The sequence below is a fragment of the Pongo pygmaeus genome, chromosome 6 (assembly GCF_028885625.2).
Source record: "Pongo pygmaeus isolate AG05252 chromosome 6, NHGRI_mPonPyg2-v2.0_pri, whole genome shotgun sequence".
Classification (NCBI taxonomy): Eukaryota; Metazoa; Chordata; class Mammalia; order Primates; family Hominidae; genus Pongo; species Pongo pygmaeus.
This window is the reverse complement of record NC_072379.2, coordinates 17,430,318-17,453,140: the sequence shown is the minus strand read 5'-3', so window position 1 is coordinate 17,453,140 and position 22,823 is coordinate 17,430,318. Positions and strand designations below refer to the sequence as shown.

The window sequence follows — 22,823 nt, the reverse complement described above, 5'->3', positions numbered from 1 at the left end:
TATCATCTTCAGTATTCAGTCAGCCAAATGATGAATAGGAGAATAAGCAGAGTAACGAGGATTGGCTGGTATGTGAATTTTTCCTTATTTATTTCTATCACAGTCTTAATAACTCTCACATGATACAAAGATACTATTTATCAGGCCACTTGCAAAGCAGAACTGTCCCCAGCATTGAGCGCTCAAGTAAAAAGAAGATTGTATTCAAGAGCTGAAATATCTAGTTTCACATCTTATCTTCTTAGTTGTGGACCTTCATGCAAATTCCTTCACCTCTCAGAATCTCAGTTTCCTCATCTCTAAAATGGACACAGCATGTTTACCTCACAGTTGTGCTGCAAAGACTAATTGATTACCATTTGAGCTAGGGCCATCAGGAGGTTACCTCACTGGTAAACAAAACATCTCAGAAACTAGCCTCTGAGGAAATCTAAAATATTCACATTCCCCCTCGTACTCTACAACCAGGTCAGCCATCAACCACCACAGATTACTGCTTTGTCTGTATCATCCCCATGCATTCCTTTATTCACCACTTAACATTTTTACTCATTCAACAGAAATTTATACTGCACATCTACTATTATCCAGGCATTACATCAAGTATTCAGTGTTGAACAATGCACACACGTCTCCTGTCCTCATGGAGTTTATAATCTTCTCTAACAGACTTCCTAAATTTTGACCTCTTATATATACCTGTTGTTGAAAAACTCTGCCCTAAGAACAAGCCCCTATGCAACCCCTCCCCAATTCTCACTACTCTCCATTCCAACATGAATGCCCCTCCACTAGTTCTGGGACCTAATGAACCCATTTTATTTGGTTTGCCCCTTTACATTTTCATGTAACACTTCTTTAATTCATCCATGAGATATTTCCTGACCACCTCTTGCAGGTCCATTGGAAGAGCTTAAGTCTACCTGACTTCAACTGCTATTCTGAATACCTCTCTTTCAGGTATGGATCCTATCCTTGAATCACTTCATCTTACTTCCAGACAGCTCAGAATCACCTGTCACTGAGTGTAACAAGGGTACTAACTGCAGCCCTTTGCCCAGACTGCCTGGATACCATCCTGCCCCCACCTGGCACATACTCCATTATCAGCCTACAACAGAGCAATACTACACTCAAGCCCCCAGCATCTCTGAGTAAACCCTAGCCATTATGCCTTGCTATCAGTGAGGTTTTATACCTCTCGGAAGTGCTGAGCTGAGACAGGCAACCAGCAGAGAGCCAGCCATTAGGGATTCGCTGCCATTCATCTATTTTTGGTGATGCTACCACTGTGCCCTTGAGTCAAAGCACCTGAATCAAGTCCAGTTGCTGAGATCACAGGACCAGAAGCTCAAACACTTAACTTTAGGCTCTCTGACCAAAAGAATAGTCCCAGTGAAAATACATCTAACACACCCAAATAGGTAAAATAAGAAACACTCACTGGTGTCACTGATGGTTTAGGGCTGGAGAGTTTGAACAAAGTAAACTACTTTTGAAACTCTTCCTTTGAAATTTCCACCAGCATCACAGGACACAAAGAGGGGCAAAGAATATCTCACTACTTCCCTGTCACACACTTCTGTGATCAAACTTCAGTGGTCCATTTTAATCACTTACTTCACAACATCAGAATAAGCTACAGGAGACTTCAGATGTTTCTCAAAAACAAATCATCTTAAGGCTCTGAGAGAATTCTTAAAGAATATGTTATGAACAGTAAAAGCGTCAACACTTAATGTCCTAAGGTATGTACTTTGAAGAGACTCACAATAATTAGGACAAGTTTATCTGGTCACATGTTCCTTATAAAATCTAATTTTCTTATATTAGCATTTCATCCACTTCTTTGCAAGTCTTTTTTTAAAAAATCCATTTTATCTACCAAACCATAATATTAAGATGCCAACATATTTCTAGATAAGATATTCTTAAACACCATTCAGGTTTCTTGATAAAAAATTCTAGATAAGGCATTCTCAAACAGAAATGCATGCATGAGCTAGAAATCTCAGAAATTACATATAAACTTTTCCTGAATTCACAGCTTTCTCTATGCCGAATATAAATATAAACATAAAACAAACACCCATATGCCTACTATTTAGATTCAAAATTGTTAATACTTTGCCAACATCACATTATCTATACACTCGTCTCTCTCACGGAACCATGTGAAAGTGAATTGCAGATATGATACTTCCATGAAACACTTAATAAGCATCTCCTAAGAATAAAGACATTTTCCTAACACAACCAAAATACTATCACACCTAAGACATTAAGTTCCTAATGTTATCTGATAGCCATTCCATATTCAAATTTCTACAACTGCCTCAAACATCTTTTACAGCAGTTATAATTTTTAAGCCAGATCCCATCAAGATTTCTACACTGAATTTGACTGTTATGTTCCCTTAGTCTCTTGTAATCCGGAGTAATACCCACCAGCAATTTGTTTCACGACACTGGCTTTTTCAAAAGATCAGACAGACCAGTTTTCTTGAGAATGACCCACATTTTGGGTCTGTTTCTTCCTGGTGTGGATTAATTTGTTTTTCGAACCCTTATATTTTCTGTAAACCTCGTGTTATAGTTTGGATATCTGTCCCTGCCCAAACCTGATGTTGAATTGTAATCCCCAATGCTGGTGGTGGGAGGTGTTTGGATCATGAGAGTGGATCCTTCATGGCTTGGTGCTGTCTTGGTGATAGTGAGTTCTTGAAAGATCTGGTCATTTAAAAGTATGTGGCACCTCCCCCACACTCTCTCTTGCTTGCTCCTGCTTTCGTCATGTGATGTGCCAACCCCTCTCCTCCTAGAAACTGAGCAGATGCCAGCACCATGCTTCCTGCAAAGCCTGCAAAACCATGAGCCAGTTAAACTTCTTTTCCTTATAAATTGCTCAGTGTCAGTCATTTCTCTATAGCCATGCAAGAACAGTCTAATACACCTGGTTAGACTCAAGTTAAACATTTTTGGCATAAATTGTTGGTGATGCTGTGTACTTTGTCACATCAGGAAGCTCCTACTGTCAGGCTATCCTACCACTGTGATGCTAAGTTGGACCACTTTGTTAAAGTGGTGACCGCCATTGTTAAGGTTATACTTTCCCCTTTGCTGGTAATTTGTGGGTTATTCTCTAATAAGATTATTCTGTTCCCCAACATGCTTTCAACTAGTTTTGCATTGATGGCACTTGCCTGTTCAAATTTTCACGGCAGGATGCAAATGCTGATATTCTGTATCCTTCTATATTTTATTTGGTAGCATCCATTTGTAAAGTAGAGCTTTCTCTTACCAACCATGAAAGAACTACAGTTTCTCAGTAAAGACAGGGTGTTTGTTTCATGTAATTTACAATTTATAGAATGAGAAGTTGACATCATAGTCACCTCCAATGATGCCCAGAGTGTCTGTCTGTCTCTTTCTCTCCCCCCACCCCATCTCTCATCACTATGAGTTCAAGAATTTTTATTTGTTCAGTGTTTTACACTCAGTTGCAGTAATTCTCTTGAATGCACAAATTGTCTGAAATCTGACCAGTGGAAGCCTCTTCGAGCTGTGAAGCCCAGTGTTCTTATCCCACTCACACATATATTACACTGAAGAGAGCTCAACAAAACCACAGTTATTTGCCTAATCTCCACATCCTTTGGACTTCACAGTGCTTCTCCTAGTGGAACACTTAACAAGTATGTGTTTTTATAAAGCACTTCCTCTACAGATATCAGACATTTTAAATTAGCACTAAACAAATGAAACAGCTATTAATAAGCTCAAGGCTTGACGAGAATCTTAATTTTGTTTCAGAGCTTAATCTGAACAAAAGCAATAGACACTAACAAAACATGTAATTTAACTCTGAGAAACGCTTTTTGGAATACAAAGAGATTTCTTTATGTTTCCTCAACAGTTCTCCTTTAATACAGACCTACTCACTGACACACAATTGAAGTATAATATGGGAATCAACTAAAACCTAAAACAATTGGGAATATTTAAGATAGAGGGGGAAGTTAGTGAAGCAAAGGTTTTCAACGACGCTGCCCACCCCCATCAGAGTTTCTGACTCACTGGGTCTAGAGTGAAACCAGCAAATTTGACTTTCTAACAAGTTCCCAGCTGACGCTGAAGCTGTTAGTCCAGGGACCACACTCTGAAAACCACTGGTCTACAATGATTCCTGTTTCTTATCTGCCTCTTTATCTTTCCCCATCCCCCCTCTCCTCCACCTCCACCAAGGTCCTGGACCTCTTATACTTCACTCTCCTGCCATATTTCCTTTACCTACAAAACACGACAACAACAACAACAACAACTGCAGGTGGCTAACAGACCATTCATGAGGCAGTGAGGAATAGAACTTGGGATGTTGATGTGATTTTCTGCCTTAAGACCTACTTTTCCTGAATACCCCCACTCCTACTACTCTACTATCCTTACAAAGAACAAAGTGTTTAATTGGGGATGGGGGGAGATGTCCCAAAACTAGATCTTGGGTTTTCTTGTAACTCTCTAAAAGAATATAAGCTTCAGATTAATGTCTTGTTTATAAATCTACAACCCCAACTAGACCAGCTTCCATCCCTTTATTCCATTACTTGGAGAGATAAAATAAGGTCCTATTATAGAAGAAACTTGGGGATTAAGTCATATTCAGCCTATTTGATCTATACATCTATGCCAATAATCTGGAATAATAAAAAGTGATTCAAAAAACTCCACTGACATTTACTGAGCTACTGCTTTGCTCCAGAAATGGGACTGAACTCTGCAGACACATAGAGAAGACTAGATCACAGACTAGTGAGTGAGAAAAGAGCCAAAATCAGGTACTTACAACACAAGTACTTCCCAGAATGATGACCCTGGAGCACTGTAAAATGTCCAAGGAAAAAGAAAGCCAGTGAAAGTTAGCAATTCACTGTCCTCTGGGCATGCAGATGTTAATGTTAACTCCAGCCCAGAGACTGTCAGCAGGCAAAGGGGTTCATACACTCAGGAAGGCCTTTTTCTAACACACACCCGATTCTAATTACGAACAGAAATCCTGCAAGTCTACAATAATGCAGCTACAAAAGCTTCATAGTTTGCCCCCAGTGGGTACGGAGGCAGAGAGAATGACCAGATCTGACCAAAAATATCTGTCGCCTGTTAGGATTTTAATTGTGACCCAAAAGACAGCAATCTGGAGCTCATATCCCTAACTAGAGCCAGGGTTTAAAATAATATCCCTACTGTGAGTCTTGTTGTAGGGGCTAAAAATTAAAATAAATAAAATAAAATTATGCTCTATGTGGCTTTCTCAGAAGCCACAGCAAGAGCTGAATAAAGGGAATGCATGGTCAATGCCTGGCCTATCCCACTTAAACCACAGCAGCTAAGTTTCCACTTTTTTTATTTGGTTGTGCTATCTAGTAATATCTCCATTTAAAGAAGAGTTCCACTGCTAAAAGAAGCTTTAAATAACAAATATAGTTCAGCCAACAAAAGACTGGGATTTGGGTCCTGGACTATTCCTGCCCAGCCTTGTAACTCTGGACAAGCTACAGTGTAGTGATATACAGATAGCAAAGGTTTTGATGGATCCAGATAGCCTGGGTACAAACCCCAGCTCTATCACCTGCCAGCTATGTGGCTTGGACAAATGACTGAAACTCTCTGTGCCTCAGTTTCCTCATTTGTAAAACAGGGATAATAATACTGTCTACCTGACAGAGTCATTGTGAAGATCAAGTAAGTTAACACAAAAATCACTCTGAACAGTGTCTGGCTTAACCACTGTTAGAGATTCTGCTATCATCATCATCATCATCATCAATCGCTTTAGGCCTGATTCTTTATCTGTAAAATAAACATATTATCTCTAAGTCATCTCATATTCAGAGCCTAAAATTCTTCCAACCTCATGCAAACTTCAAATATTGACCACTCACTTTTGTCAAATGCACAAAATGCCAAAGCTTGATCAGAATATGGGGGCACATATATAACCCCTCCAGTTGTCAGATACCAGCTCCCATTTCAGTATTTATCCATATCAATCTACAATCCCAACTACAAGCTGGGAGCAGACCAGGTACAATCCCATCTAGAACATCAGCCTTGTGAAACAAAACAATCCATGCTATCAAGAGAGAAAAGGAAAAGAGAACATCTAGTCCAGAGCCTTAGCTGCAGGCAGAGGTTGCTGCTCAACAGAGACCCGCATCATAAATAGCCTAAGAGAAGCTACACATCCCAGGGAGGCTGGTTTGCAAGTCTGCATTTTATGCCAGATTTAACCAGTCAAAGTTAAATGGAAAACATGTGTATTATTAATAAGAGGCTCAGTGTCACTTTATTTCTTATGCTAAAGCATAATCGATGATACCAGAGAGAGTTAAGAGCTTTTAAAATACACCATGTGGTCCCTTAACAAACATGACGCCTCTTGATGAACACTTCTCTGCTGGTGTCCCTGGCAAATAAGCAAGAACACATAGCAAATTGCTACATGTGAATAGCAAGCCCCCACTTTCCTCTCTGACACAAATGGCTCAGCAGTGACTCATGGCAAGACCAGGAGGCAGGGAGAGGAGGGGCAGGCAATTGTAGACTCCTCTCAGTGGGGCACTTAGGGGGATAATGAAGCAGGAAGCAGCTGGAATCATTTTGGGCCTCCTGAGTAGCATAAAGAGAACAAAAGGTAACCAGGAGAGAGACATCTAGATTCAAAGCTGAACCCTACCAAGTTCTAGCTGGGTAACCTTGGGCAAATTAACCTCTCTGAGCATCTTCAAAATAGAGAAAGTACTACTGTCTCGAAAGGATTGTTGTTGTAAGAAATAAAGGACTAGGGACATGGATAACTTACATCATTATTGATGTATTCCCAATTACCAGGACTGCCTAACTGTCTATGTGCATTTGTTTCACAGAATCCTCATAATAATCTCTATAAAGTTGGATTATTATTATCCTCATTTTCAAATAAGAAACTGAGGCAAAGACTCGCCCTTTAGTCCTTTTAGCCATCATCCCAGGCCAGGAGCTAACCCTGATTTGTCGCTATTTCGTGAAGCCTTCCTTAACTATCCCAAGCACAGTCAAGGTCTCTTACAGGTAATCAATTCTATAGGGTCCCCTCTAACGAGCAGTTACCATACTGCACACATTCACACGAGAAATATACCTAACATTTACTGTGTACTAATTATGGGTTTTCTTGTCTATTTCCCCCACTACAGTGAGCTCGAAGTACAAACTATGGCTATCATCCTAAAGTTTCCTACTTCACACACACTATAGTGGTCAATACCTCTTTTGGGCAATAAGAAATGCTAGTATCATTGTTATTGTGAAAATTTGTTAATTTTTTTAGGCGTGCAAATATTTGGACTGAGACAGAGTTTAAGTGTGCAGAAAGTAAATGCCGTTTTCCCAAACACCCATGGCAAAACTCTCTGTCATTGTTCCTGAGGAGTTTAGTCTGGTGACTGTACTCCTCAATGGGTATAAACTGGAGTGATTTAATCACATAAGAATCCACCTTACCCAAACAGATTAAATTATGGGCTTTCAAATGGGGATGCAAAAGAGGAGAGAAAAAAATCACCACACAAGGATTTACCAAAGATTAACTTTACAACGAATGTCCCTAAATCCACTTTAAATAATTCAACTTACATGAATTCTTCGGAATATAGTATCCTTACTACAAAAAGATAAAATTGTTCTATATTTAGTTTTATGTACAGGTACCATATTACGTTAATTTGGCCATAGCTGACTGCTTCAGAGGTGTGGCCAGTCATCTCTCCAAACACACAAGGCAGAGGGCAATTCCTATTTGACAAAGACATCACAGGTATCACGCATCCATAAAAGGATAACATGGTGTATGCCTTCTCAGCTAATCTGAGCAGAAATCTGTTTATACTAAGCTGAAGAAAATGTTAGTTTTGTCTAAAATACTCAAGTCCAAAAAGAGGGGCAAAGGGTGGATGTATAAAAATGTACAATCCTTTGAACCCAAATCTGTCACTTTGACATTTCTTACACACATAATTTTGTAAGGCTTTCCGATGGTCAACTGAAGAAACAGATAAATGGTGGCTTCTGCTGAGTCCCTCCATCAGCCATGTCAATAAATCACGGCCAGGAGGCAATTCGTTCTAGGACAATGTGCTGCTGCTGCTCAAATGTGTCCATACTCTGATATTGTCAAACCTCTTCACCCTCTTCCCAATAATCAGACTGACATCTGTGCACCTAAATTGATAAACATCTTCCTCACCTCTGGGGTGTTGTATATAGCATTCAACACTTTAAATGTCCTACATGATTCCAGGAAACCAATGTCTCCAACCACTTACCTCCTAATAAAACCAGCAATCTATAATGAAACTCTTTAATGACATGAGCCTTTCACCCTAAATCAGTCTTCAGGCTTTCCCAAAGTCACTGAAATTATTCTTCCTCTATGGCAATCTCTAGAAATCTTGCTCTTGTCACATGCCTGGGTTAACAGGCAGTAAAGGGAAGGGCTGCAATATCTATTATGGTTTGGGAGTCTCTTGACACAAATCTTCAACACTGAATCAAAAGATCTATCTCAAAAGACGGCATTTATCTCCATATTTTCCCTCACCTAAAATTCCCTCTAAGCTCCCACTAAGAGTGATGGGATTCATCTTGTCTAGTGGCCTCTCCCTAGAGTACTGTGTTAAGAAAAATCAGAAGATCAGAGTTCTAAGATCTATTTATGATATTTTCTACAAAAAAAGAAAACTGTCACAGACATGCCATGGATTTTGCCATCTCTATATCTGTATCTCTTATGTCCTGGGTTAAGGACATTATTTTAATTCTCCTTTCCTTGTTTCAGACCACCATTAATGAGCTCTGAGGCACTGTTACTCTTTGTGTCTTGATCTCCAGCAATACATCATGTCGTCCCTTAACAAACCTAGAAATTAGTGAGGTAATTTTAGTGAGATTAAAAATGAGCATAAAAAAGACTGTACAAGGTCCACTTTGGATAAATACCCATGATGTTTTTCTAATTCTCAAAATATACAAGATTCCTGACTCTTCCAAAAGTGAAAAGCCGAGAGAACACAGATAGAAGAAAAACCAAGCAAGCAGACAGGCGGCAGATGCATGGAGTACAGAGAAAACGGAGGAAAGGCATGAATGGAAAAGAAAAAAGGAAAAGTGTGAACATAATTTATAAGATGAGAACAAGAAAAGAAGACATAAGAAAAGCAAAAGGTAAACTGGCTTTTCTTTATTTGGTCACAGCATTTGGCTGCTTCAGGCCCAAGCTCAAAACGAAATGTTATAGGATTCTCAGGCTCTGCCGCTTCCTGGCTCCTTTTAGGAGCCCCAGCAGTCATGCTAAGTGCCTAGCATTATCACAGAGCATTCTAAAGTAGTTCTTATTTGACGTCTGCATCAAGGCTTGGTTTGAGTTTTGAACCTTGCATTCTAGTTGCTACACATAAGGCTGGGATTATTCTGCAGTGGTGGCAGAGAAACACACACAGAATGTAACACACCAGAGCAGGTAGTTTATCAGATTAAAGTCATAAAGCAGCAATTCCTCTGTGTATTATTTCACAGAGCCAGAATAAAGTGATTGAACAACATTAATTCTGTTTAGCAATGAGGGAGCCAGCTCTTTACTAAACCTGCCTCCAGCACTAAGGGTGGCTCAGGAGCTCTGGAAACATTGCCTGCCTTTCCTTTATTCAGGTGAAGAAGGAAGAGTGAGGAACACCATCTAAAACAGAAGATCAACCTGGAGTATAGAAGAGATGAGATTGGCTAGGCTCCAAACTAAGCAATTTCGTTGTAAAATAATTTGAACCCTAAGAATAAAGGCCTTTCACTGCACGCAGTTGGGTAACAGTCTGTTGGACTGTTTTCCTAAGCCCACAGAAAATGACCTACAATGTGATGACGCTAGCCAGCCTGTAAAGAAGAGTGACGTAGAGGTGCAGGGGAGTTTAACAGTGGAAAGGGGAAAGAGCAGCAGGTTAAAGCAAGTGTAAAGGACTTACCGGAGCCCTGCTGCTCCCCTATCTCTCCAAGGCCTATTGCAGTGGTTCATGACCTAGCTGCCCATTAAAATCCCTTGGAAAATTTTCAAAATTGTATATTACTTGGTGCCCAATCCCAGAGGGTCATATTCAATCAGTCTTGGATGGAGTCCAACCATGACTATATTTTTTAAACTTCCAAATGATTCTATCATGAGTGTGGATATAATTTTCTGTGAAGTAACTTTTTAGCATAATTGTTGTAGAATGTAATAGACTTATCGGAACACGAACTTTTCAGAGACATTCTAGGACAAGTTACAAGTTCAAGCAAGATTTTTCAGGATCAAAAATCGGGATAATTGCCGGGCGCAGTGGCTTAACACCTGTAATCCCAGCACTTTGGGAGGCCAAGGCAGGCGGATCACCTGAGGTTAGGAGTTTGAAACCAGCCTGGCCAATATGGCGAAACCCCCGACTCTAATAAAAGTACAAAAATTAGCTGGGCGTGGTGGTGGACATCTATAATCCCAGCTACTCAGGAGGCTAAGGCATGAGAATCGCTTGAACCCAGGAGGCGGAGGTTGCAGTGAGCCAAGATCACGCTAGTGCATTCCAGCCTGGGGAACAGAGTGAGACTCCATCTCAAAAGAAAAAAAAATTGAGATAATATAATAGAGCTTTCACTAAGATTTATAATTAATATGTAGTTCAGATACGATTGGCCTTTTAAAAGGTTGAGATCCAATTATAATTATATAATAATCAGGTCAACAGTGAAGGTGAATGCTTTCGGGGGGCTCATTTTCATACCTGCTGCATGGATATAAGATGTGCAGTAAGAGGCAGAGGACCGATACAACAGTGATTCTTAATGGGTGGTTCTCGGACCAGTAACCTAGACATCACTGGAGGACTTAAAAATTTTAATTCTCAGGCCCTTTTCCAGACCTACCATACCACCAGGAGTGGAGTCCAGCAATCTGTATTGTAACAAAGCCCTCTAGTTGATTCTGTTTAAAGCTGCAGTTTGAGATATACCTAGGAAGAATAATAACTGATTACTCATCTTTTAATAAAGTATCCTAGAAGCTCCTTGTGGACATCAAGGAGGGAAATTATATGTTCTCTGAAGCTCAGACACTCTCAAGCAACACATCTCACAACACAGACAACTAATTAGTATTTTTTGTAACCAAGACTTTCTCCTCAAAATTCCTCTTTGATTTTTACCACTTTACCCTCAGGTAACAGGGGGCAGTTTACAGTTAATGTTTTTGTTGTTGTTAGGGATAGAAGGTATAAACCTACAAGTATGCTTGTAGGTTTTTCTGAGAAGCAACAGGTAAAAATATCTAACTTACAAGGTAAAGTTCTGGCAAGAATCTCCACCAAGCAAAACCAAGAACTAGATTTCCTAAATAGGTCTGTAATTATTCTCTTAGCCTGTTGTTAATTTATTCAGTTAATCACCAAAAATTTATTAGCCTTCTAAAGGAGCAGCATGAGTCAACTTCAGTAGGTAAAAATGTTCAAAGTACTAGTCTCCCTGCTATTCAATACCAGTTGACCCATGGGAGAGAGAAGCAGGGGAGTCTGTAATGCTTACCAGTTGATTAGTGCTCAGCATTATTCTCTGCAGCTATTAGATGCTTGCTGTGTGCTGCTGAGGTCAGGATCTTCCATGTGATCGGTCATGTATAGAGCAACTGCAACTTCATTCTAGAACCACCAATCATATCCCCAGTCCCTATAGGTACATCAGTGGCTCCCAAGAGCCTATTCCCATATTCAAAATCACCATTCTGTTGATGCTTACTTTCACCTACACTTCTCAATAGATGACCAGGGTAAGAAACACTGTTGTTATTAAAGAAGAAAGAAACAAAAGGTTTAAAACACTGCAGGAGTTCAACCCAGATTCAGATCACACAACCTCAAAACACTGCTATGGGGAGCAGGGTACGGGGGTGTTGGTGGGGGGAGGAAACGCAGGTATTTCAAGCCCCTGGGGAGGTCCTTCTCTGAGTTTTAGAACATGGCTACCTTAGGGATTACCATAGGTTCAAAGGATATTTTGAAAATGTCACACAAAATACTAATGCTGCTTAGGGCTGCCAAGCCAACTTACTGAATGAGTTAAAACCCTGAAAATTAAGTCAGTGACAAAGCATCTCTCAAATCCATTGTGATTTAAATCATGCCAAGGGCCAAAGCCAAGTACCTTTCAATTATTAAGTAAAGTGATACAAAAATTTTTAACTTAAAATTCTACACCTCACTCTCTCAATATCCTAAGGCAGAAGAATTAGGGTGCAGTTGGAAGCCCTCTGAGGTTTATTTTTCATCATCAATATGGATAATTCTAATTTCTCCTTGCCACTTAGTGTAGGTGCTCTTTAAAACTGAGACATCTGGGATCAAAGCAATGCCAAGACAATGGCATAGCATGTTCAGATGATTAAAAAAAAAAAATCTTAAAAGGTCAGTTGGGTCCTGGCTTACAGGAGGTTCATGCTTCTTACCAAGGCTTACAGTGGACATAGGACAGAAAACTTGGGTCTTTCCAGGTTCTCCAGCACCCTGGGAAGATCAAAGTAGCCAGAGTCCAAGAAGCACTGGTGCTTCCCCACCAAGACTGGCAGCAATAAGTCCACTGAGAAGCTGTTCCAACTGTTTTTTGTTGCTTATTTTCTTTGGTTCCGTGTAATTCTTCAGTCCACAGGATGAAGTAGTCCTGGAGTTAGGCATTTCATTTCCAGCAATGATGCCCCAAGCCTCTATGAGGGCAGTTAACTATTCTGAGCTTCTATCAGAGCTTCTGTCAGGGTAGATAACTCACAGAACAAATATTGCTCCCTAATTATAATTGCACTAAATAGCACAATGAACAGACTGTTCTTATTCCTTCCTTCAAATCAAAAAAACCCTTCAAAGTAGCAAATTCCAAAAGGAGGAAAAACAAGGATTCCAACCTTCTTGGGGAGTGGGGATCAGGTAGGAATTAAAGTATATAAATTAACTATTTTCTTGACCCCAGAATTTCATTGTTGAATACTGACTCCAGTACCAGGCTGTCTATGAAAGCCTTCCTTTCCTGTCCTTTCACTACTATAAAGGTCTCCTGGCTCTCTACCTCTGAAGGGATTACACTTAGTTTAGTGATGGGAAAAGAAGATGAAAACCATCGGCATTCCTCAAATCAATACCTTCAAGTCACCTTCGAAACTCTCCTCAGGCCCAAGAATGAAAAATGACTTTCCCCTATTCTAATGCTCTGTGATCCACAATTCTAAGTTCCTAGTACTTTCGTTTATGAGCTCTACAATCAAGCCAAAGAAAATGATTTAAGTGTCTGGCTAATTTTTAGTAGGAGCTCAATAAATGTGTAGTGAATGGATAAGAGAGTAAACAAATAAATATGCTCCATTACAATCTATCTGGGACACTCATTTAAACAAATAAGAAACGATTCCTCAGTTATAATGAAATCCAAGGTACTTCCAGGAGGATGTGATACAGATCACTGACTGTTGTTAAAATAACTAAAATAAATAAAACCAACTAGAAAATATTAGAAGATATATTAGGAATTTTAGACAAACTGTTATTAACCATTAAAGTTGGATCTGAGCTCATTGGTAAAATAAGACAACAAGAAAATATGCAAATTTTTATGTATTTATGTATTTATTTTTTAACTTAAAGTTCTGGGATACATGTGCAGAATGTACAAGTTTGTTACATACGTATACGTGTGCCATGGTGGTTTGCTGCACCTATCAACCCATCATCTAGGTTTTAAGCCCTGCATGCATTTAGCTATTTGTTCTGATGCTCTCCTTCCCCTTGCCTCCTCCCACATTGGTCCTGGTATGTGTTATTACCCTCCCTGTGTCCGTGCTTTCTCCTTATCCAGCTCCCACTTATGAGTGAGAACATGTGCTGTTTGGTTTTCTGTTCCTGTGTTAGTTTGCTGAGGATGATGGCTTCCAGCTTCATCCATGTCCCTGTAAAGGACATAATCTCATTCCTTTCTGTGGCTACACAGTATTCCATGGTGTATATGTACCACATTTCTTTATCCAGTCTATCACTGATGGGCATCTGGGTTAGTTCCATGTCTTTGCTATCGTGAATAGTGTTGCAATAAACATATGTGTGCATGTGTCTTTATAGCAGAATGATTTATAATCCTTTAGGTATATACCCAGTAATGGGATTGCTGGGTCAAATGGCATTTCTGGTTCTAGATCCTTGAGGAATCACCACACTGTCTTCCACAATGGTTGAACTAATTTACATTCCCACCAACAGTGTAAAAGCGTTCCTATTTCTCCACATCCTCTCCAGCATCTGTTGTTTCTTGACATTTTAATAATGGCCATTCTGACTTGGCATGAGATGGCATCTCATTGTGGTTTTGATTTGCATTTCTCTAATGATCAGTGATGCTGGGATTCTTTTCATATGTTTGTTGGCCGCATAAATGTCTTCTTTTGAGAAGTGTGTGTTCATACCCTCTGCCCACTTTTTGGTGGTGGTGTTTTTTTCTTGTAAATTTGTTTAAGTTCCTTGTAAATTCTGGATATTAGACCTTTGTCAGATGGATTGCAAAAATTTCTCCCATTCTGTTGGTTGCCTGTTCGCTCTGATGATAGTTTCTTTTGTTGTGCAGAAGCTCTTTAGTTTAATTAGATCCCATTTGTCCATTTTAGCTTTTGTTGCAATTGCTTTTGGGGATTTCATGGTAAAATCTTTGCCCCATGCCTATGTCCTGAATGGCACTGCCTAGGTTTTCTTCTAGGGTTTTTATGGTTTGGGGTTTTATATTTAAGTCTTTAATCCATCTTGAGTTAATTTTTGTATAAGGTGTAAGGAAAGGGTTCAGTTTCAGTTTTCTGCCTATGGCTAGCCAGTTTTCCCAGCACCATTTATTAAATAGGGAATCCTTTCCCCATTGCTTGTTTTGGCCAAGCCTGTCCAAGATCAGCTGGTTTTAGATGTGTGGTCCTATTTCTGAGGTCTCTATTCTGTTCCATCAATCTATATGTCTGTTTTGGTACCACTACCATGCTGTTTTGGTTACTGTAGCCTTGTGGTATAGTTTGAAGTCAGGTAGCGTGATGCCTCCTATACTGGATTATTTTATTTACCACTTTCCAATACGAAGAAATACAAGTCTATCAGGAAAGAATAATTTTTGCCTTATATTATGTTTTAGGAGTTATGTATCATGTCAATTCTTACAGAAAGAATACTGAAAACCCCCAAGACAGTTTTTAAATGGCTGTTTTTCATCCTCATGGCCTGTCCCCTTGCTATGGAGAAAATGCTAGCAGAAGTGATATGGAAGCAAAGTATGAGAACACTGGACATTACAATATAATATTTATGTTAATGTTTATGTTAATTGTGTGTGTCATACTTGTGTAAAAGCATTTCCAACATTTTCTAATTTTATCTCAAACCATCCTGTATGAATGGGGTAAGATAGTTATCAGTTATAATACACTAAACTGAAGGAAACAGAAAATCCAGCCAAAATAGTTAAAATGTGATTTTTCTTTCTCACACATAACAAGAAGTCCCAAAATGGAATGGACTCAGGCTGATCAATTCAACAGCTCAACAATATCATCAAAGATATTATCTATCTTTTGTACAGCTTTGCTGTCCCCTGCATGTGGGCCTGTCCTCTTACGCTGGCTCACGGTTCAAAGATGGCAACTGCCAATTTCAAAGCACCACATGCAGACAACAACCAGATAGAAATTATACTTCTCTTCATCAAAATCAAGGAAACGTTTTCTAGAAGTGCCCACACAAGATTTCCCCTCATGTCCAGCCAGCCAGCCCTGGACCTTCCTAAGCCAATCACTGACAAGGAGTAGAAATATAATGACTGGATTAGACTAATCAAGATGTACCCCCCTGAACTCAAGTCCACATGGAAGTGAACACCTAAATAAAATCAAGGTTCTGCAAGCAAGGATGTGAGGTGAGCTGACAAATTCGCATTGACATCTCCTCCACAGCAATGCTATCAACCTTGTTTCCCAACCCATTGATCAAGTCTTCACGGAATGCTGGTCCCCAGCCTGTATTATGTAATGTGATTTGAGGCATGGCAGTTTCTACAAAAGAATTACTGCAGAGCACCCTCGTCTACAAAAGACATGAGGCAAAATTAAAAGACAGAAGAGAAAGGAAACCATGCTGTGGGCCTTCCTCTGTGGGAACCAACATATTCACTGGCCACAGTGCTGCAGACAACTAGGAATGAGCAGTCATAGAGACATCCCATCAAGGTTTTCAGTGACTCCGTTCAAGTACAGTAAATAAAGAACAGAACAACCCTTCTCTCATTTCATGAGACTTTAAATACCCCTTCTGATGCCAACCAAAAAGATAAGCTTTGTTTATCTTAACCACAATTGATGAAGTCAAGTGCTTACTTCCCCTTAAATGGAAGGAGTGCTTTTCTCCACTTCCCTACACCTTTCTCCTGGCCAAGTTTTAAGTTCTTGTGTTTTAAGTAAGAAGAGCTTCATGTGATGTTCTAAAATCCACTTCATGCTTCAAATTTCTATTGAAGAATATACTGCAGCCATCTTCAGAATTCAGGGCTTTTTTAGGGGTTTTTTTTTTTTCCCTCTTCTTTTTCCCCCTCTATCATAGTTACAATCCATCTACGCAGGGTAAGTGCATCCTGGAAGGAGGTAAATGTGCTGTGCAAACACACAGGGAGCTCCTGAGTACAAAAACCACTTTCCTGAGTTTGAGATCCTCAACTCTGACTGTTCTCCTTACATGCAAACACAAGTTAACAGTCTCTCTGGGACTGGGGGCAAGGAAGCAAAAAGACGCTTTGCTTATAAGAGGGAGAAAAGAGGAGTGTAAAGCCAGGACAGAAAGAACACATAGTCCAAGAAGATTCCTGGGTGTGGCTCTTTTCAAAATTCCCAGAAGCTACAACCACCTCTCCATGAGCTAGTTCTGGGGCCCAAGGAAAGCATTTCCCACCCTGGACCTGTCTGGTAACTGGGAGAAACACTCCCAAAAGTCAAGAAATCAGAAAGCTCAGTAGCCAAATGCCTAATAAAGACAGAGCTGACATGAAATGGGTGTTGACTCTTTATCCCTTCACAGATAAAGAATGTTATTTTTATCCTAGACTTCCTTGAGATGGAAGTAAAGGTAGACAGCACAGAACACATACCAGACACTCAATAATTTGTTGGATGAAGGAAAACAACTCATAAACTACCCCAGAAAAATGTAGTCTTCCAAAACTAAATATATTAAGCTTTAACATTATCATCCTAGACAGACAACATAGACTGAGAAAAACACCTTGCCTAGAAATAAAATACCACACACGAATATTCACCCTCACAATAGACTAAAAGTGAAAGTAGGCATTTTGGTGAGGCAAGATCAGAATTCTTAATAAAAGATGACACTCTCTTGACTACATGAAGTGTATATTCCCGTCTATCAACTGTGCTCTACAGACGCAAATGGCAAGATGCTTAATATTAATAGTTGCACATGCACACACACAAGCAAGCACATGCAATGCAAATAAAGGATTCAACTATGACAGCCAGGACAGAACCTTGAGATGCCATTAGTCACATTTATAGGGTGTTCTAATCCAAGCAAAAGCACTATCCAAAGCTCAGTGTACTGAAGGGATTTACAGTCAAAAGCTGTGGATTCAAGGCCCAGCTCTATCACCTTAGGCAGGTCACTTAACCTTGCCGCATCTTAAATTTTTTATCCATAAACTGGAGACAATAATTAGTTGCTCTGCCAGTCCACAGCCGTGTGAGAGATTAAAACCTTCTGGACAGGAAAACTATAAAACAACTATCTAATTATAAGGGGTTATCCTTACTTAATATACTTCTCAATCTACAAACCAAAAAATAACAAATTATCAAACTCCCAGGCCATTCTCCCCTGTGTTCATAGAATTCTCCCTGCATGAATAACTATAGCTGCAGGACCTGATTCAATATGGGCTACCTAAAAAGGAAAAGAAAGAAAGAAGAGTTTTTAAAAGGCCCTAATTCTTTGACTGAAAAAGGTGTCTGTGTTTAAGAGCAAAACAGGGCAATAGAGAACCTGTTTGCAGTTGGAGTGCAGAACCACAACACTCATAAGGACTAGGTGCTTAAAGAGGAAATAAATGGCACTACGTTAATTGCTTCTTTACCTGACAATTTATGTTGCACACAGCAAGCCTCTGCTGATCTTAACCAAGGATCAGTTTTATGCCCCAAGCATTTCAAAGCTGGGCGTCTTCCTCCTCCTGGAACAATAAAAGTGTATGCTTGTGGACCTGCTCCCTCACGGACCACTGAAGGAGAAAGGCTCAGGGATTAAGTAAAAATGCTAGTACATCTGGGCTCCATTCCATTATTTAGTCATCCAAAAGAAGTGGAGTGGAGGATAGTGAGCATCTAGTATATGCCAGGCACTAGGCTGGCTGCAGAGGATTCAGAGATACAAAAGACACACTTGTTACCCTCCAAACCGCTACCCAAATACAACTGCATGGCTCCATTGTCAAAATCAGCACTGCAATGGAAGACAACAAGGTTGCTGCTGAGAAAAAGAACTGTTCTCATGCCACTGGTTCTTCCATTAAGACACTGCTTTCGGAGTAGAGCCTCTCAACCCAGTTATACCCTAGAATCACCTAGGGAGTTTTTTAAAAACATCAATGCCTGGGCCCCATCCCAGATCAACTATGTATCTGGAACTGGCCCAGGCACTAAAATTTCTTAAAAGCTCTGCCAGTGATTCTAATGTGACCCCAGGGTTGAGAACCATTGTTTTAAGTCCTTCTGCCTCAGGAAGCTTTCTCTCATACTGACAGATGGCAGTAATGCATAACAGAAGAGGTCTAAAATTGTTAAAGGACATGTGGCCTCATTCATATGGATCGCAAAAATTAATATTAAAAAGATAACTATGTAAACGCTAAAGAAAGCTCTACTTACTGGCTAAATAGAGAAATTTCTTTCTAAAATGGCCCAGGAAATATGTTAGCAAAAATGTTTCTTGATTTTAAGTTACTATCCACACAAAATCACCAGTAAACAGGAGCCACCGAAGTATAGTGACAGTATTTTCTGCATAAGGTTCAATCCCACCAACCCTTTGTCTTTTAACTTGTCATTAAAAGTCTTATTGCACAATCTCCGAAATAGATACAGCTTTTGATTGCCAGCCAAAGCAGATCAGGAAATGCAGATTAAGTAGACAGCTGCAAAGCTCAATTTCACCAGTAACTACCCCAAACCACATATACACTCAAGCCAGAAGGAGAAGTATGGCCACTGAAAGTGCCAAATGCCCAGGTCTTTTATCCGACTGCTCTGTTTCCATGGCCTTACCAAAATGAAGGGAAAGGTGACAACGTCCACAGAAAAGAAACGCAGACACTCCAGTGGCTTGTATGGCAAGGAGGGTTCTCAGAACTGAGGGGCTGTGAAGCTGATGAAAATGATAGTGAAGCCCAACCAAGATCGGCAATTAAAAAAAAAATCGAGGGCTGGTTTCGGTTCCTATATAAATTATACTTCTGCCACAACAATGGAACACAAGATATCGGTTCTCAGAAATAGTAACAATGATTTATGATATTAAGTATCACACTTTTTTTTTTTTTTTGAGACAGAGTCTCGCTCTGTCGCCCAGGCTGGAGTGCAGTGGCGCGATCTCGGCTCACTGCAAGCGCCGCCTCCCAGGTTCACGCCATTCTCCTGCCTCAGCCTCCCGAGTAGCTGGGACTATAGGCGCCACCACGCCCGGCTAATTTTTTGTAATTTTAGTAGAGATGGGGTTTCACCGTGTTAGCCAGGATGGTCTCGAACTCCAGACCTTGTGATGCGCCCACCTCGGCCTCCCACAGTGCTGGGATTACAGACATGAGCCACCATGCCCAGCCGTATCACATTTATTAATAGCTATAATTTGAGTACTTACATCCAGTGACTGAGCTAATCATTCAATCTCACAATATCTCACAAAATCCTCACAATATCTCAGTGAGGTAGGTATGATTACTAACCCTATTTTATAGATGAAAAAACTGAGGCAAAGAGAAGTTAAGGTCTTGGTCAAAATCATACCTCTAGAGTTTCAAGTCTGGCTGTCTCTTCGGAATACAGAATTCTCAATTTCTCTCAAAGTATCTAACAAAATCACCTCAAAACTCATCAAGTCCATTTTTCTGTCAATGTTCATATGAAACATTTACATTTTCCCTGAGTAACTGAGTTCCTCTTGCTTGCTTTTTTTTTTTCCACCTAGCAATCGTGATTTTTTTCCTGTATTCAATAAGTGCTTCCCCTTACGTGCACAGAAAAATCAATGTCATGATAATGGTGGTGTAAAGCTGAAGTGATCCCCAGTATAAGTGAAACCTGTTGATTAGCGGGCCCGGCACAGCTATAGTACTTTGATGTGTTAGTCGCCCCTAATTAAAAGAGCACTCAACAGTTAAGTACACAAACGAGTAAGCTGAGAAGACCTGTGTTAACAGCAGGGGTGATCTACTAATGTGTCCAATGCTGATGGACTGTAGCTGCTGTGGGACACATGTTTAGGCATCTTTTCATCACTGCTGCTCAACATACAGTTCAACAAGCAGGCTCCTTTCAAGGGCTCCTTACCTAAACAAATCCTCCTTGCTTCTACAAGAGTCTATGCTGAGTGGAGTTCAGATTTAATGAGGCATGCAGCCTTATGCCACTCCTAGCCAACTACTGTCCTGCACAATCTAATTTCCAGGTGTAATAACCAATACTGTAGCCGCAGCTTCCACTCAGGAGAAGGCAGCAAGGCAGACACAGCAGCACATCACGCCTAAGTTATGAGACAGGACAAAGACGGGGGCGGGGGGGGGAGGTTGCTGAAAGGAAACTCAAGTGTAGGGATAGAATGATGACTTTGTTTTTTTTTTATGGTTCTGCCTTCCTCCCACCATTGCTAAGTACCAATATGCTTGCTAGGAAGTGGAGACAAAAATGCAAATAAGTAGCTTAGACCAAACAACTCAAAGTCCCCAGTTTCTCTGTACACTTTCTCTCATCTTCTCCCTAGTTTTCCATTTTAGATTTATTTTTGTCACTTGCAAAACATGGGGACCTCGGCAGTAAGTGGGCTGAAGTAATAAATAGGACCTTCAAAAGCTCCAGGTTTATTTCTAAAATTGCAACCTTCCTCACAACAGGAGTAGCAGCCATATGTATGTTCTCAGGGGATCAGGACTCAAGAGACTCCCACTAGGCAGATTTTGGATTAGACTCCACTCTCAACTCTGATTAATAAAGAAAACAGCACAGACTTTGTTTTGTTGTTCCATCATCTTGGGTGGGGCAAGATTCTATCTGTCCTGTCCTAAAACTCTTAAATTCTTTGAGATACAGTTTCATCAAACAAACTTTCATATCTTATGCTGCTTTTTTCTTTCTCTTAACACCTCCCAGCAGTCAACACTTCGGCCAAGATCAACAACTGTCCAATTATAAACAAAATGTATCATTCTATTCGCCAAAGTTTAGAATCTAGAGCAAAAAGGGTACAGGCTTTGCAGGCAGGCAGGCTTGAATCAAATCTTTTGTTTTTGGAGATGAGATCTTGCTGTGCTGCCCAAGCTGGTCCCAATTCCTGGGCTCAAGCAGTCCTCCCACCTTGACCTACCAGGTAGCTGTGAGCCACTACAGGTGTGAGCCATAACACCCAGCATGAGTCAAATCTTGAATATGTCTCCAAGCTACATACCCTTTGGACCTTCTATAAAAATCAATCTCTGTGTCGCTAAAATTGTGATGGTTAAGCTCTACCAATGACAGGCATAAGTGGCTGGTCCACAGTGAATTTTAAATATTTCTTCCCTCTCACCCTTAACTAATATGACTCTATCGTTGCTTACATCACCATTTTTCTAGAACTCTACGAGTTCAAGCCCTTCTCATCTGCCTCATACTATTAAAACTAGACTAGCCTTCCAATCCATCTACTTCCCTCCAGTCACTGATTTTTTAATTAGATTCATGATTAAAACTCTAATCTTGTTACTTCCCTGCTCAATAACCTTCAGTGGCTCCCCTCTGCCTTTAAAGGAAAACAAAAAGTTACTAGACTTTTTTTTTTTTTTTTTTTGAGAGCCTGTCTCACTCGATCGCCCAGGCTGGAGTGCAGTGGTGCAATCACAGCTCACTGCAGCCTCAACCTCCTGAGCTCAATCGATCCTCCACCTCAGCCTCTGGAGTAGCTGGGACTGTGTCCAGAGTTGGTTCCTTCTGGTGGGTTCTTGGTCTCACTGACTTCAAGAATGAAGCCTTGGACGTCAAGGTGAGTGTTACAGCTCTTAAAGGTAGCACGTCCGGAGTTGTTTTTCTCCCGGTGGGTTCGTGGTCTCGCTGACTTCAGCAATGAAGCTGCAGACCCTCGCGGTGAGTGTTGCAGCTCTTAAAGGTGGTGCGGACCCAAAGAGTGAGCAGCAGCAAGATTTATTGTAAAGAGAGAAAGAACAAAGCTTCCACAGTGTGAAAGGTGATCAGTGCCGTGTTGCCACCGCTGGCTGGGGTAGTCAGCTTTTATTCCCTTATTTGTCCCTGCCCACGTCCTGCTCATTGGTCCATTTCACAGAGCACTGATTGGTCCATTTTACAGAGTGCTGATTGGTCCATTGTACAGAGTGCTGATTGGTGCATTTACAATCCTTTAACTAGACACAGAGTGCTGATCGGTGCATTTACAATCCTCTAGCTT

At 40.4% G+C, this 22,823-nt stretch overlaps 1 protein-coding gene across 14 annotated transcripts in view; it reads right to left on the bottom strand.

The window, feature by feature from the left end:
* Positions 1–22,823, bottom strand: part of AUTS2 (activator of transcription and developmental regulator AUTS2) — a 1,193,046-nt gene that overhangs the window by 949,937 nt on the left and 220,286 nt on the right. The window lies entirely within an intron of this gene.